We start from the raw sequence: 17,721 nt of genomic DNA, 5'->3' as shown, positions 1-17,721 counted from the left end.
ACTCTCATTTTAAATTCATAGAATTTACTCATGAAGCCAGAGCTTGTTTTCAGGAGACTTTTTTCATCTGTATTTGTTTCTATGTCATATTTATACCTGTCCTCATCTGCAGCTAATCTATGTCATCTATATCCATACTTACCTAAAGGGAAGACAATTTCTGCAGAATTCTGAAGTCATCTGTAGTTACCAGATAGTGAGGAATTACAGTGTCCTCTTTTCTAGTTACTCCTTTGAAGGAAGAATGTTTTTTTAAGTCAAGACATGACAGTATTTTTTAGTTCTAAATTTTTAAGTTAGCAATGCCCTCCAAAACACAGATGTGTGCTTTTCAAATCTGGACTCCTCTCATTTCCTTCTGATTGCTAATGTGTTACTAACCAAAGAATCATTAAGTATGCAAGTTAAATAAAGATCAAATAATAATTTAGAATTCCTCTTCTTGATCATAATATACCCCAGAAACAGTATGATTTTGTCTGAAACTCAGAGGGATAGGAAATACTTGTGTTAAATGTTGTAAGTTGAAGACAAGTCCTTTTGTACTTGTGTGCTATTTTGACAACAATCTTCACTAATGGTTTTTTATTTAAACATATATTTTTCTTGATTTTGTTATCTTCAAAGCTGGTAATATTGAAGACGATAAATTTTTTGTACATCTGGAGTTGAATATGATAAAAATTGAAAATAATTTTTAAACATACAAACATGATAGTTGAAAGGCATTTGGTAGATCATTTGTACTTGCTTTTTCAGCTACTGTTCTTAAAATAAGCTGATTTTAAAAGGAGCCGGTCCTTTCAAGCTTTGCCGTACTGTGATTTCCTTGTCCTTCAGTCAAAATCAGTGATTTGTTCAGGAGAAATAAGTACTTTTGATTTAATAAGACACAAAACTTCATGATGATAAAGTACTTTGTAACAAAAATCTTTCAACAGGTGATGACTTTCCATATAAAACTATTTAAGGAATATGTGTCTTGAAAAAACTGTTTTGTTCGATGAAAGACATGATTCAAACCAGTTTGGAGGTATGTTTTATTTTTATTTGCACTAGCCCACCACTTTACCTTTCCAGGAAGCACAAATTTCTCATCCTTTAGAAAATTATGGTAGGAAAAAATGAGTCAAAGTTATATAAATGCTCTTTAAGCCTGGATCAAAGTGGCATTTCTCACTAAAAAAATTAAGAAACCGAACTATTTGTGGCTTTTAATAATTTTATTCTCTTTACTAAGCTACTTCTTTACAGCTCCTCTTGAAATCTCCCTCCATACAACAGTCTTAAAAATGATTAGAGCATTTTTAAGTGAAATTTATGGAAGTCTGGTTATCATAGAAGAAAGCATACTGATTTTACATGTACATTTTGATGTACATTTTGATGAATTTTGACAAATTTATACACTCAGGTAACTATCAGCACAATCAAGACACAGGCCATTTCCATCACTGAAAGATTTCCCTTGTTTGCCATTCTTGTAATTACTAATAAAGCTGTTACAGACATTCATGTGCATATTTTCCTGTAGACGAATAAACACCTAGCAATGAGATTGCTGGATCTTATGGGAAGTGGGTAGTTAAATCCTTTCCCAGAGTGGCTGTACCATTTTGCATTCATGCTAGTAATGTGCGAGAATTCTAATTATTCTACATCCTCACCAGCACCTTAGTTTTGTCAGTTTTTTTACCCTAAAATTAGCCTTTCTAATAGGTGAGGAGTGGAATCATGTTGTGGTTTAATTTGCATTTCCCTAATGACTAATCATGTTCACAATCTTTTTGTGTGCTTATTTACCGTCTGTATGTATTTTTTGGTAAACTGCTAAAATAATTTGCCCATTTTTTAAACTGAAGTATAGTTGATTTATAACATTGTTTTAGTTTCAAGTGTACAGCAAAGTGATTCAGGTTTATATATTTGTATTTTCATATTATTTTCATTATAGTTTATTATAAGATATTGGATATAATTCCCTGTGTTATATGGTAAATCCTTGTTGCTTACCTATTTTAGGTATAGTGTGTGTATCTGTTAATCTCATACTCCTAATTTATCCCCCTACCTTCCCCTTTGGTAACCTTAAGTTTGTTTTCTATGTCTATGAGTCTTTTTCTATTTTGTATACAGTCACTCATATTATTTTTAAAATTCCACATATAAGAGGCGTTGTATATTTGTCTTTCTCTCTCTGACTTACTTCATTTAGTATGATATTCTCTAGGTCCATGCATGTTGCTGCAAATGGCAATATTTCATTCTTTTTGATGGCTGTATGTACATGTCATGTCTTTATCCATTTATCTCTTTATGGGCACTTTGGTTGTTTTCATATCTTGTGGCTATGAAGGGATTCATTTATCATTTTGCAAGTACAAAATGACAATAATGTTTTTATTTAAAAATTGTTTTTAATTATGTGGAACCCTGCATGATATCTAACGAATATCATGCACTGTTGGTTGATTATTTTGTATAAAATTCACAAATTTCACAGATGCTTTTATTTTGAGTAAGCAGATATAGAACTTCCTATGTGACATAATTTAGCTTTGTTTCTCAGTTCCTAATGCTGCATATTTTGCATCTCTGACCGAATTAGGCAAATTGCTTTATGCCTATTTAAGACAGTGAAATACCCCCTGGGTTAAGTCTTTCTTATGTTCTGTCATCTTGGGTACCACTGACAGCACTTATTTTTCATTGCTATCCTTCATACTTTTCATAAACATTTCAAGAAAATTTATTTCTCTGAATTCCTTCTATTAACATTGTACAGGGGGAGGAGGGTATAACTCAAATGGTAGAGCGCATGCTTAACATGCTCAAGGTCCTGGGTTCAATCCCCAGGACCACCTCTAGGAATAAATAAATAAACCTGATTACCCCTTCACCTCCCAAAAAGAAAAAAGTAAATAAAAAGTAAAAATTTAAAAAAAAAAAATCAACACTATACACTGCTCTGGAGACACTGTAGAATCACACCCTCATCATATTCATCAATGCTGTCAAGTAAGAGTGAATGGAATGATAGTAAAAAAAAGTCTCAAATTAATTATGATTTACAGTTATCCAGAGAGATAGCAGGTAGTATTTGTATCTAAATATTATAAAATAATCAAAGACTTTGGTTAAATAAATATATTATTATCATCAAATATAAAAGAATACAACTAATAAAGTCTGCCTAAACTATAACTAACCTCTCTAGCTCCATTTTGAAAAAAAAAAAAAGGTCATATAATCTATATCTTCCTTTAGATGGATTGCGTTTGTAAGCAAATTAGATTGATTTGTATAATTCCATTTAATTATAGCTGAATGTGTATGCTGAATATTTAGTTAAAAAGTTTCTTTACAGAAACAAAAGCCAGTCTTTTAAAAAATTTTATTGTTTATTGCAGTGTAGTTGATTTACAATGTTAGTTTCAAGTGTACAGCGAGGGGATTCAGTTATACATATACATGCATGTATATTTTTTCTTTTCAGATTCTTTTCCATTATATGTTATTACAAGAAATTGTGTATAGTTCTTTGTGCTATACAGTGGGTTCTTGCTGCTTATCTATTTTATATATAGTAATATGTATCTGTTAAACCCAAACTCCTAATCTATCCTTCTTATACTTTATGGAAATAAAAGCCAGTCATTTCCCTGCCCCCTTTTCCCTTAAAAGGATTTAAAGCAAATAGCTAACAACAACTTCCACTCCAAATGGAAGTTCTGTTAAATGCCATAAACAGAATTGCTGGGAATATGACCAGAAACATGTCTTGTAGGTTTTAGTAAGTTCAACATGTAAAAACAAACAAACAAAAAGTTCCAAGATGGAACTTCATGTAGTCATGATCCTCTAGGCCCATATGAAGCATCATCTTTTGAAGCAGAAAACATTCCTGGGAGCTAAGAAATCTGAAGCAAAGTCTTGGATTTTCTACAGTCTTTAAATATCAGCCTTACAAATTGATGGAAGTGCTGTTGAATGTATGTCTGGAGTTGTTCAAAATTGGGTCTGACTATAATTACTGCTCTTTTGTTATTGGCTGCAGGACCTGTGGGTCTCTTCATTGCAAAGGGTGTGGGCGACTTCTGGTCCCAACATATAACCCCATTTAAGAGAAGTCCATTTGGCCCCTTCGTTTGCTGACATTGGCTTCCTGTCCCAACAATTTGAAAGTCATCATCACCTCCAGCAATATTGCTCCACATGCCAAAAGAAGGTCTTCCTCTCTGGAGTCTCTTGGACATGTGGCAGAAAGAAGGGCACACCTTGGTCTCTTGGTAACTTTGTTATTCACATACTGCTTTGGGTAGCCACCCACTCTTACGCTGTGGCCCTGCTGCATTTTTCCTGTGCTCCTGTCTGAGCTCTGTAGGCAAAAATTACACGAAGCCTATGCTAATACTAATGGATTTACTATGGAGCAAAACGTCATGGTTACTGTATCTCGTCATGCATTTAAAATCACAATACCTTGAACTCAGGCATCCTGCTGTAATGTACTCACTGCTTAGTTGAAGCAATATTCATAAATGTATATGACTGTTTAACAGAAAAGAAAAATAAAGTTGAATGCAAGTATAGGTGACATGAAGAAGCTGGATGAAATATCTCTGAGAAATCTGAGCTCGGCAGCCACCGTGGACATGTTAGGTAGTTAGATAAATGGGGGCGCTGGACAGACAGGTGGAGGAGAGGGAGGATGGCCCAAAGACAGTGTTATGCCCACCTCCAGCAGAAAGGGACTTTACTTCCTCTAAATGAGTGCCAGCAAGAGACTGGTTAAAACCCGACAGCCACGACTGCGCAGTAGCAGGAAGGACTTAACCAGACACAACCCAATGCTCAATGTATTATAATTAACAGTGCGGTTTAGCCCCCCAACCCTGCCCCATGGGTTTTTCTGTGCACACCATGGATAAGGACAAGTGCAAAGGGGTCAAACATGACTAACCATTCCAGAGACAAGAGCTGTCAATCAATCAAGAGGCCACCTCTAAGGGAGGGTATAAGAGAAAGGGGAGCAAAACCCACCACTTTCCTCCCTTGGATCAGCCTGCCTCTCATTCTTGGAGATGTGCTTTCCCTTTTTTAAAATAAATCTTCTAAAATCTCTTGCTATACAGCGCACTGTCTCCCGACTGTAAATTTGTCTTTGGGGTATGACAAAAAAGGGGGATCTTTACCTTTTGGGGTAACAGACACGCTCAGAGCTTTCTGGGCTAATCAAGGGCTGAATGTGGCTTTTGGCGGCATGCCTTGCCTCCCCGAGGAGTGCAGTTTGGTTTGCTGCTTCTCTTTAGTATAATGTGTGTTTTTCATTCTATTTCAGCAACAGCTTTCTCCACTAGCTTGCCAGTGAAAACCACTGAGTGAATATAAAGTTTCTCTAGAAGAAATCAACTATGGCTTATCTGCTTAGTGTCAAAGCCTGTCCTCATCTTTTGAAAACAGCGTCCTCAAAATCACCTGTAATGGCTGTGTGTGTGTATGTGTGTGTATGTGCGTGTGTTTATGTGAGTAAACATGTGTATATTCAGCATATATTCATTAGTGTATTCCTGGATGATTCATGCCAGGATGCTTTTTTATTTGTTTGCCTTGTCTTCACTAAGATCCATTAAGCAAAAGGGAAGGTAAAATTGTGTATAAAGGAAGCTATTTCTGTTTTTGAGCTCATTCACTTACATAACAGTGTGAGTAGGCTGCTGACTCAGAAGCTTTCTTGCTTAAGTGATCTCGTAGAAAGATTTACAACGTTTACTTTTAATTCTGTTAACTGCTAAGTTCACTGATTTTTAGTATTTTTCCAGAGAAAATCTTTATATATACAAACATATGTTATATATACATAACCTATACATACATATAATATATAATAATTTACATATAAGTATATAAGTATGTATAGATAACATGTTTATACATATATATGTAAGAATTAAGAATTTGGTGGTTTTCAGGGAGAAAAATCAAATATTTTCAAAATGATATTTTCATTCTTACTTTTCACATTAGCCAATGAAAGAAGACAGAATATAATTAGGGAGTTTTATTTACATAATATTTTACTCAGTAGGCTCACTGCATGCATTTGTTCTAGACCCTTATTATCTTCACTCCCAGTCCAAAGAAGGAAGAATCCATTCTTATGTTCTCTTTTGCCCTGATCGTTTTTCTTCTGCCTCCTGCTGCATTTATCTTTTTCCCAAAAGAATAAGCCCTGTTTTTCTCAGCTTCAAGTTCTCCTGCTTTAACTCTATATTCACAGATTGCAGTTTCATTATCCTCAAGCAAAATCTTCCTGCCCCCTCTGGCACTAATTCAGCTCTCTCTCTATTTATTTCTCTTCATCACAGAACTTTGTGAAAGTCTAAAGTACTTCTACTATCCTTGCTTCATCCACTGTATCCTGGTTTCTAACTAAACCCCATCAATTGCTTTTTCTAAGGTCATCCACTTAAAACAACTGTGCCTAATAACCTAAATGAGTATGACTCTGCTTATTGTTGATGTCATTTATTTTTCAAAGCAATTAAATTCAGAAAAGAGCATGTATTAATTAAGTATTCCAGGTACTGTTGCTTTAGAGATTAACGATGTCATCTCAAGGAACTTATAGTTCAGTGAGGGCGATGGAACATGAATTAGGCAACAACTCATAAAGTTTAGTTTTTTGATAGAGATGTGATACTCATTATAGGCTAATCAAGAATGTTCATTTATCTAGAAATAAAAATTTTTTTCTAATTTAAAGAATTTCATGATTGACTAGACCTTGAGAAAGGGTTTGTTAAATTTGGGGAATGACGTAGCTTACAAAAATCTTTGATTTTTTGGATGTAAAACATGAATTTTCAACTCAGTAATAGTGTTTAACATAAGCAAATAAAGAATAATCACACTTCTAAAAAATTAAGGAAAGTGATTTAACTCCCCAAATAACTCCTTTCATATGCTATGGAAATGCCTCGGTCATACCTGCTAGATTCTCTCGTATTTGATAAAAACCTGAAAATTATTTTTATACCGTTTAATACATATAACACATAATCTAGATTTCTGTAGTATTTAATGTATATATGTGCTTATATACAGATATAGAAAGAAGATAGATAAATAAAAATAGGTAGATAGATAAAACAGTCTCCTTGATAAAATGGTACATGACATTTTAAGAAGTAAGTTAATTACTCATTTTCAAATATTTTTTGTGATCCGTGATAGGTCAAACACTGAATGTTTCAAGGAGAAAATGCATAAGCCTACAGAGGAAAAAAAAAAAGCTAGAACCTTTATGAAGACACGTTAAATAAGATCCTACCTAAAAACCACCAAAAATGAGTTGACACTGAAACCTCTTTAAAAACAGGATTTTCCTTAATGGTGCTTATAATGTGTATAATACACAACCTTGCATAACTGCACAGAAGACCAGCCCGTGAAGCACTAGGTACTGCTGGGGCTGGGCTCCCATGTCCATAATGTGGCCACAAGCAGTTTCTTCTTATAATTCCCCAAGAACTTTGTCACATGTTTTGGTTTTCATGGACACAGCCCAGTGCTTCAGCCAACAGACATTTTCTACAGGCTAGATATGCAGGGGCCACAGTCTTGGAGGTGACGTGGTTTGAGAGCTCTGCTCCATGAGGGATAGTGACTAATGATCTTCACTCATACCTTCCTTTTTGGAACATTTTGATTTCAAGTGAGGTGTTGAATCAGGGACTGTATTACACATAAAGAAAAGGTAAAATCAGTGAAGAAGCTTGGTTATAATTGTTGAGAAATCAATAGAGTGGGAGGAAACAAAATATGGCTTCTAAAGAATGACATGCAAGTGTCGTGTACTTACTTTAGATCACAAAAGTAGTGATAGTAACTGGACCAATTTCTACTGTTGTTTTGGTTCTTCAAAGCCCAAAAAAAATCTGCGTTTTCTTCATTTCTTGTGTTCGGATAATAAATGCCAGTTTACCTGGCCATGTTCTTTTTCTTATAATCTGAAAATGCCTAGTGCAGTATTTATGAATTATTAAGAATTGATTGAATGCTCTGTTTAAGTATCACACATTCAAACAGCAAGCCAAGCTTACACCATATTATTAACGTAGAGCTTTATGCTTTTTCTAGTATTTTTTCATCAGCAGTGATAGTACTTTTGCCAAATAATGTGAATAGCATTATGTGCTATTGGTTATCATTCTGGGCTTCTGTATATATGCTGGTATGGTAAAAATATATTACAAAGAAAATGAACCAGTTACGCTGAGAAAGATTGTTATAATGTGCATGCTTTGGAAAGTTATAGTTTAAGTGGATGCATCTGCTCTGATTTTAATGTGTTTATTATAAATCTAAATAAAATTATGGAGATTAGTATATGATTTTCACTAGATGGAGTCTAAGTAATTGGAGATTAAATATTTTTGCAAAACTTATTTTTGTGCATTTAAAATTTTATGTTATCACATGAATTAATCAGCAGAAGCAAATTTATAATATATACTTTTATTTTGAGAGAACTTATGAGGTTTTAGCCATCATTTTTGTACTTGTTGGCCAACCCATAAAGATAATTAAGTAGTGAGAATATAAAAAGGAAACCTTCCTCTGAATCATTTCTTTATATTGACATTCCATTTGGTGGTGGAGCACGCAATTTTGGCAGTCCATATTACCTAGCACAGTGCCTTGACCATAGTAATGTCTAATAAATATGGACTGTATTCTTTTGAGTGATTTTAGACTCTATTCCAATTTCGCTTTATGATGTGCTCCTGCACCCACCATTAGTGTTTGCCAATATCCTTTATTGGAAAAAATACATCTTTCAATTTATGGAGGCGCACAGTGTTGGACTTCTGCTTTCAACACCTAATGACGTCCCAGGAACTTGAGACAATCATTATTTGTATAGTAAGATTAGAATCAAAATTAAAATGGAAAAAATTCACTCAGTTTCTGAGATATATTTGATTTCATAGAGCTAATATCCATTTATGATATTAAAGATGACTAGGGCTCTACTATAAACTATACTATGTCTTTAACTTAGATTAATTGAATTTAATTATTAGCCTGGATCAGGGGTGTTAGCATTTTATTGTTCCTGGATGGAACTGGCTTTTTCAGCATAAAAAATAATGTAAATTATCTAATTTTTACTGTCCTGTGCATTTCAAAGCCTTGAGCAAATGTGACTTCAACTCCCAATCACAACTCCGTTATACATATGCTATACTGAGAAAAATAACTGAAGCATAAATGTGAGAAATATTCTGACATTTTCATTATAAGTTAAAAATTTTATGAGAAAATTGGAATACATAAAATGTAGGAAGTTGAGGAAAAGGCAATTAAGTTGTTTTAGGATTCTTGCAATTGTAATATTTCTAATTTCTAGGTCCTGAAAATACAGTCTAGTTCATATGGTTATGTTATTATGAGGTTCCTTGACTGTTGAACTCTTGATAGTTTTCCTTTTTTGACTCGTGGTTGGTAGATCTTCATTTATTCAAAATAATGTTTCCCATATTAAGAAGAGTTTTTCAGGGAAAAGTTACTTTAATTTCAATACAATTCAACAACAGCAATGCCCTATCAAATAGAAATAATACCCACAGTACATTCCAGAGATATATGTTCCCAGTTATTCTGTTGGAATTTTATCCAGTTGTTACTGAAAAGTTGGAATTTGAAATAAAAAGGGATATCATTGTCTGAATTAATTAACCACTCATTACCCTTTATATTGAAATAGTGTTTATTGAAGAACTGGTGAAAAAATCCTTTAGGATATCAATATATTTATTCTGACATTTTGTAGGCTCTCAAGTATTGCAGCCTTCTCTCAAACGATAAAATCCTGGGGTTTCCATCCATATTAATCAAAGGATATATTTCTTTTTAGTGAAACTATATGTTTAGTGTAGCTTTATGAGAAAAATAAAAATTCCCCATAGGTGCAAGATTATGTTCTATAAGATACTCAATTATAATATTCTGCTAATTAAGACAGAAAAATAAAAAATAAAAAAATTTTTTTAAAAGACAGAAAAATACATATAATTGCTTTCTGAAAAGGAAGTTATATTCACCTTATATAAGATAGAACAGACATATATCATGCTTTTATCATTTTTTCCTGAGACTTCCCTTGGAAATGAGCATTTTTTGCTCTCATGATTTCTAGTAAAAGATTTTCAGTAAAGAAGTAAAGCTTTTATTTTATGAATTCAGCATGATAGGAAAAGGATGAGTGCATTAAGCAGCAAAATATTTCAATTGAATAAGCAAAATATACATGGTGATAGAATCATTAAAATTACATTTCGAATAATGCAGCTAATTCATATTGAAGTGTTTAAAGGAAGATTTTTCCTTTGTTCTTAACGTTTTGGATTTTATTTTTTAAGAAGTTCTCATGAGTTAGTGCAAGGACCAAAACTTTTCTAATCTCAGCTCCGTCACTCACAGCTCTATGGCTTTGCCCAGATCATGAAACATCTTGATGTCTCAGTTTACTTAAATATAAAATGGGCATAGTAGCTCACATTTCATGATGGTTTTGTCAGGAGTAGAGATAATACATGCAAACTGACTAGCTGTGTGCTTGCCACATTAATACATAATGATTCAAGTGATGTAACTACAGAAACATTAAAAAAGAAAAAAGACAACTAGTGAAACACATTGAATCTCCCTACACATTATGAAATTCCATTTGAAGTTTCCCAAGTGTGATCATTGCAGCTCAATACAATCATTATTACTCAACACTTTTATAAGTGTGTCTGACAGCACTCATTAAAACAGCTGCCTCCTTCTGGGACCTTTAATTGCCATGCAATTCATATGAAACCAAGGGCAGTATTAATGTGCTTCTTTTCCCCCTAGAATGATTGCCATTTATTGTGTGAAAACAAAGAAAAGGTCAAGGAAAAGACAAACGCACACAATAGAGACCCAAAGTGTCATCGGCAGGTTTCAAATGATCTAGGACATCCTGGAGTAAGAGAAATAATCAGTAATTAATCAGGCCTTCATACTATGCTTTTCTGTAGGTAATAAACCTATGGGATCAAAAAATAAAAATGGCATTATCTTTTGCCTAATGGGAAGATATTTGGTATACCAAAAATCAGTAAAAAGACAGAACAGTGAAGTCAAATGTTTATACAAGTAAATAGCAAATGTTTATAAACACTAGTTCTGTAATTTGCAAATGTTACTCAAATTCTCTGAGCTCTTGTTTACTCACCTCTAAAGCAGGGGTGTAATACCTCACTAGGTTATTGTAAGAGTTAGTAAAAACATGTGTGGGATGCTTATCTTCATGCCTGACACCTACCAGGCTCTTCAAAAGCCTTGTTTCCACTTTCTTCTCTCTTCTCTCATTTGTATAACACCTTGGGGAAAAATTCACCCTGTGCTTTTCAATCATTTGATTGAAATATGTTTCCATATGAAATTTTGTCTGGAGTGTTACTTGGTTCTCCTGAACTCTTATTAGGAAGGACTCATTTCTCTTCCCGATTCTTACTAGTAGGACATATAATTTCTTTCATCAATTTTTCAGTCACATTTTTCTATTTCAAAATGATAATTCTGAAATTTGAATTAAACACCTTAAGTGTTCTTATGCTACCATTTTAAAAAGAAAAATGTAGCATTAGAACTCTCTTCAAGAAATTGCTACATACAAAATCCCTGGCAGGTAAATGTCACAAAAAGCACTTCTGACATTCTAGCTTCAAAAAAATCATAAAAATACCTTTGAAGTAAAAATGAGGGGGAAATTCAGCAAAAGAAATAGACAAAGACAGGAAAACTGGACAAATAGAAAAAATAGAACATATTATACATAATATAATATTTTAAAATATTATATTTTGCTTTTTTTTTTAAATTTGAAGGAAGAATTTATATGTCTGACAAATGAAAGGGAAAATGAATTTTGGAGATGCATACAACATATAGCTCAACTAGAAGAAAATTAGTTGCAAGATTTAAAGATATGACATCAGATGGAAACAAAATTTAGTCATTTACAAACTTCTTTCTTGAGACTGTGTGGTACTAGTTCTTAAGTAATAAAATTAGTTGTATGAGTGTACATTCATACTTAAACTACAAAGGCCCATTCAGAGTTTTCAATCTAAAAAAAAGTGACATTGACTATTCTAAAAATTTTTAATTGTGTAAATTGAATTATAAATGAAAGTGCAAATTGCTTTGCTAGATAGTAGAAATGCTGTTAACCATAGCAAAATAACCGTTTAACCTTAGGAAAGACATTAAGTTGAAATTCTGTCCCCTGTTGACCATTGTATGTTATAAAAGGAAGTGAGAACTACTTGAAGGCTAATTGATCATCTTGGGGAAGACACTTTGATAAGAAATAAAATCACATGAAATCTAAATAGCAATGCTAGAGTTGCCCCAAATCTCCGTTTTACTAAATGAGATCCAGAAGAGTGTTTGAAAGCTCATTTTTAAAATTCAAGGACAGATTGGTATTTAATATGGGTAAGATATTGCTAAAAGATAAAGAAGGGTGGTTTGTTTTAGCATCAGTCAGTGTCCCAGGAAGTAAAAGAATCAAGTAGTTTGTTTAAATGGACAGAGTTTAACGAAGGGAATACGTATGTAAGAGTTGACAGGGCTAAGGAAAAAGAAAAAAGAGGTATTCATATAAATAGGAATTAGCAACCTTGGCCTCTGTTAGTACCCCTGGACTAAGCCATCAAGGTGAGGATATAAAGTTACCATTTCTCTGGTGAAATCAAGAACCATGGTAGAAGGACTACCCTTCAGGGGCTAAATCATAGAAGAAGGTGGATGTCCAGAGCAGCTCCACCAGACAAGGCAGGAAACAAAGAAATGCCCTGAGCCCTGCCCCCTCTTACTATCCGGCAGGTACCTTGCATGGGAGGAACCCAGTCTAAAGCCAGCCAGCGAGGGAGCCCACATACACAGCCTCCAGAGCACAGAGAAGGGAGAATACAAGTGGAAACTTGGTCAGAGGAGAGAAAAAGGAGGGAAAGAAGCATTACAGCATCAGTATTGAAAACAGGATTGAACATTGGATTATGAAATTGTTTGCATGCATCTTTCTCATTCATACATTCAGTCAAATCTTGGTAAAGTTTATTGAGTACCCAAAGAATGAAAAGCACTTTCATTCATGTCATAGCAAAGAGTTTACGTTAGCAGTGAAAGGTCTGGGTTTGTTAAACATGGACACTGTGTTTGATCATATCAGTAGCAGTGTTTGCACACAGGGTAAGGGATTATCCAGTCAACAAGCATTTAGCTGGATTTTGTGGGGATTTTTAGAACATGAATAATGACAATAACAAAATGTAGAATTTATTTCTATAGTAGATACTTATAGTCTATGTGACTTTTTTTTTTTTTGCACATGTATTAGAATTAAGTATCAACACTTTTTTTGTTCTAAGAAATAGAAAAAATGAAAAGGAGTGCAAGTTTTAGGATGAGAGTTGCATATTTGAGACCAGAAATGAGACTAGACATTCTTAGTAACTTTAGTGCAATAGGTATGGTGTACAAGCACCATTTAAAGATTTTACGTCAAGGATGGGACTTGAACTGGGGTCTTTAAAGACAGGAAGCATCTATGTAGACAGAAATGAACAAAGAAATATCAGTACACTAAAATTAATAAAATTATTAATAATATTAGCCAAGTCCATTCTAACATTTTCCTTATAGTACATATTTTCAAGTTACAGCCAAATGGCTGTCTGTGAGGTAAAAGTTAGTAGTTGATGCTAAAGGTCAGATCAGAAAAAGAGTGAAATAAGTAATTGTTAAAATTAAAAAAATAATTTTGACTACTGAGATTTTTATTGAATTAACAAATTTCATCCGCTAGTTTTTGAAAATATACCTAATTGAAATTTTAACTATAGCATCTCCTTTTCCTATATACTCTTCCCTCAATATGCTACATTCCCCACCATTTATATACACTTTTACTAAAATAAATATTCTTTTGCATAACCTTCACCTACAAGAACAACGACAAGAAATAAGTTAGCATATTGTATGGTACTTAAAATGACTGGATTACCTATGGATGTGGCCATGAGGAATCATTCAGGATATACTGATGGATAACAGATTTAGGCAAGTCTCATTCTTAATAATCACTCGTTTTTATTCTAGCTGGACTCACAGTCTTTTGTGCTTTTTAAACCAATTATTGGTATTTATAAAGGGTGAAAGCAGTGTTCTTTTCATTTCTGTTTTTGCAACTTTCAAAGAATATTATGACCGATGACCAATTTCAGGTAAACCACCAGGCAAACATTGCATTAATGGTTAAGAATGGAACAGAAACATCAGGTCTCAAGGCACGATGTCACAATCCTCAGATCACTCAACACTACGCATATTAAATCTGAAGTTTTAACCCACTTTTCCTGTGGGATATTTGGTTTCTGTTTAGTTATTTTGCTGCCTGAAATGTTTTCTAGGCATTTTGCCCAGTTGGTTTTATTTCTGAAAATTTATTTATACTAAGTATCAGACTGAATTTCTGAGATAGATATTGGGGTTATGATTTTTACATTTATAATCACTATCAGTGGTATAATTTTAAAATTTTCTGAAAAAAATGAATTGTAAATTACACGGTTTGCTCTCCACTAGAGTACTATTTTCAAATGTCAAATCACTGTAAATAAAGTGAGAGAAACAATATATTGAAGTAATCAACTGCTGAATTTAGATGAAAATAGGATCTAGAATTCAAAAATGTCATAGTAAAATTTTATTAACAAATACAAAACAAAGTTATACAGAAACTAGATACATTGATGTTTATGTATTTATTAATATATTGTTCACATTTGTGTATTTTATTAATTTAAGTCTAAAGCTATATAATTGAGACTGGCTTCCTATTCTTCAGTATTTTCAGGAACCCAGAATTCACTTGTAGCTATTGCCAACATGAAGTCTTTGTTATCTGCTTTGTCTTAGTCTTCCAGAAAGAGGACCATGAGACAAAGATTTGAGTGCAAGTATTCCTTTTTAGAAAGTGTATGGAACACTGGTGTGATTAATTTTATCTATCAAATTGGCTAGGTTATAATGCTGATGTTATTTGGTCAAATACAGTCTGGACATTTCTGAGAAAGTATTTTTAAGATGTGATTAACATTTAAATCAGTAGACTTTGAATAAAGCAGATTGTTCTCCATAATGTGGGTGGATTTTGTCCAATCAGTTGAAGGCCTTAAGAAAAAAGACTGAGAACCACTAAAGAAGAAGAAATTCTGTCTCTAGACTACAATAGAAATTCTGCCTGAGTTTGCAGCCTTTGGACTCAAGACTTCAGCATCAACGCTTGCCAGAATTTCCAGCCTGCTGGCCTGCTCTGCAAATTTTGGACTTACTAGCCCCCACAATTATGGAAGTCAATTCCTTAAAATAAATCTCCATCTATCTATCTACTATATATCTATCTGTCTACGGAATCCTGACTAATACAACCATAAGGAAGTTGAAAAGTATTAACAAGAAGAGAAGGCAGCCAATAAAGAGCATGTTATTTTGGCAATAACCACAGTAGGCAAGTACAATGTGATTTCTGCAGAAAACCTCAGGGACATTATTTAAATACATACCTCAGAATTATTTTCCCCAAGATGTGAGAAAGTTGAGACACTTAGACATAATTTGCTAAAGGTCATTGGTTGGGGGTTGCTTCTGGAGTTTTTCATTCCTCAGCACTTCCATCCTTCCACTTCTCTGAGCAATGCAGTCCTCCACAGTCCTGAAGAAAAGCCTTGGGCAGGAAGATGCAGATGCTGGCAGTTGGAAACAAACCAAGGATGCACAGAAAGCATAAGTTCTGAGGGTTGTGCTCACAGCACTGTGACAGCCATGGGGTATGCTGCTCAAACCTTCCTTTAAGACAGAACTTGCCCAGAAGAGTGTCGTCACGGACACTCTCCAGCTGCAGCACCATTGGTGTGTGCTGTGGCATTCCTGCCAAGGACACACTCTCCTTGAGCAACTCAAGCATGAAAACCATCGTTGTAGTAGGGCCTGGCAATTTCTGCCCCACACCAGGCTTACTAATGGAAAGTCTTTGCTCTGAACCTCTCTCACGGGCTGCCTGAGACTTTCTCAAGTGTTGTGCTGTGTTTGAGTCTCTTCCTTTCCAATTTTATTTTCTTCTTCTTCTCCTTTCACAGATGGACCTACATCATGGTCCAAAATCTTTATTCCCAATTCCTGCCAATTTCCCCCCTTACCTTTAGCAGGCATTAGCCCTAATAAACCTATTGCACTTCTATTCTGTCTTGGCCTCTGCTTCCTGGAAAAAGTGTGAAGCAATTTCGACTGTCTTGACCTCTTGCAAGTATCAGCTTGAGAAAAACTGAAACAATAAGGCCTTTACTTTTCCTCACTCATCTTCATTTCCCAAGTTCCTCTCCAGAGGAGAGGCTCACAGGAGTTGCTACCCAATGATTATGAAGAAGTGAATTTGCACAGCCATGGAGTGCAGCTCTCAGACTCCGATTACACTGTTAGACTGTTTGACATTGTCCTACAATGTACTGGGCCTTTATATTTTCAGTATTTTCTTCCTCTTTGCTTATTAGATTGGATCATTTCTCTTTTCTCCCTTTCTTTTCTCTCTCTCTCATCCATTTCACATTGACACTGTCATCTCACATCTCTCATGATCTTTGAGTGTGTTTCATATTTCAGATAGTTTTTTTTCATTTCTGTAAGATTTATTTGGCTTTTTAAAATAGTTCCCATTTTTTTCTGCTGAAATTTGCCAGTTATTCTATCACTTTGACCATCTTTTACATTAAATCCCTAGACCCTCAAACTGTCTTTGTTTTAAGGGCTTGCTTGCTGAGTTCCTCATAGGGGTCATCTTGTGGTTAGTTTTCTCAGTTTTTTTATTTTTTAAATATTGGTCATATTGCTTTTCATGCCTAAAAACTTTTGACTGTCTGTGTAACGCATATGACAGGTTCTAGAAACTCCAGATTTCCTTGTTCTCTACATAGTTCTGTTCTTTCTGGCAGTTAATGTGGCTCAATTCAAACACTCTCCCTCTGGTGAGCTGGGAGACCGCGGGGAGATCTCAACTCGGTTCCTTTATGCTTTCATTTGTTACTTTTTGGTTGTAAGTCTACCCTATGCAAGCATAATTCAGGAATCAATCAAGGGTTTCGATATAGTTTATGAATAGACTTTGTGGTTCCTTTTTCTGTGGCCACCTTCCCTTAGTTTGCTTGCATTTGTTTTGGCAATCCCGTTTTATTACCTGACATCCAAAGTCATTAGATCTTTAGCTTTCTGAGTGTGTCCACAGTATGTAGTTTAAAGAGTGTCTTTCCAGTGAAAAGTTGTAGAAATCTGAGTCTCATAAAGTGCCATTTACTTTTTTAAAGGGTCAGATTCCCTTCAGTTTTTATCTCTATTATTTTCTGCGTATCTGTGGGTGGTTGTACTTAATTGCTTCTTAGTTAAAAATAAAATATATCAGTATGTAGATGATGCTTGAAACCCTTCTAGAATATTTGAAGAGGCAGTGGTAAAGTGAGAAATGGAGAAAACTGAGGATAGAAGCCTGGAGAAGACCTGACGAGACTCACAAAGGGGATTAAAAGGAGAAGGCTGATTAGTAGAAAGGTGGGTTAGTTGTGTTAA

Source organism: Camelus bactrianus, chromosome 5 (genome assembly GCF_048773025.1).
Source record: "Camelus bactrianus isolate YW-2024 breed Bactrian camel chromosome 5, ASM4877302v1, whole genome shotgun sequence".
Lineage (NCBI taxonomy): Eukaryota > Metazoa > Chordata > Mammalia > Artiodactyla > Camelidae > Camelus > Camelus bactrianus.
This window is presented reverse-complemented; position numbering follows the sequence as displayed.